This window comes from Sinocyclocheilus rhinocerous, unplaced genomic scaffold (genome assembly GCF_001515625.1).
Source record: "Sinocyclocheilus rhinocerous isolate Xijiao unplaced genomic scaffold, SAMN03320098_v1.1 scaffold4395, whole genome shotgun sequence".
NCBI lineage: Eukaryota > Metazoa > Chordata > Actinopteri > Cypriniformes > Cyprinidae > Sinocyclocheilus > Sinocyclocheilus rhinocerous.
The window spans coordinates 364991-365332 of NW_015635544.1; the positions used below are offsets into that span (position 1 = coordinate 364991).

At 59.4% G+C, this 342-nt stretch overlaps 1 protein-coding gene across 1 annotated transcript in view; it reads left to right on the plus strand.

The window, feature by feature from the left end:
* LOC107747316 (delta(3,5)-Delta(2,4)-dienoyl-CoA isomerase, mitochondrial) overlaps positions 1-342 on the plus strand; it is a 12572-nt gene that overhangs the window by 5008 nt on the left and 7222 nt on the right. The gene's annotated exons all lie outside the window — the stretch shown is intronic.

A 342-nucleotide genomic window follows, 5' to 3' on the forward strand; every position in this document is an offset into this window, starting at 1 on the left:
ATCCTCGCATCCTCCGATGAGTCTGGCCTGGACCCCACTACCCTCAGGGATCTGAGGAGCGCAACCGACCTGGCTCTGCGTGCCACCAAGACCAATGCCCAGGCGATCGGGAGATCGATGGCCAGCCTTGTTGTGCTCGAGCGCCATTTGTGGCTGATGCTGACAGAGATTAAGGACGCGGATAAGATCCCCTTCCTCGATGCTCCAGTCTCTCCCAAAGGCCTTTTCGGCCTGGCGGTCGAAGGATTCGCTGAGCGCTTCACGGAGGCACAGAAATGCGAAAGGCGTGGTCCCCACCTCAGTGCAGAGCAAGGACGCTCACGTCCTGCGCTCAGAGATAAT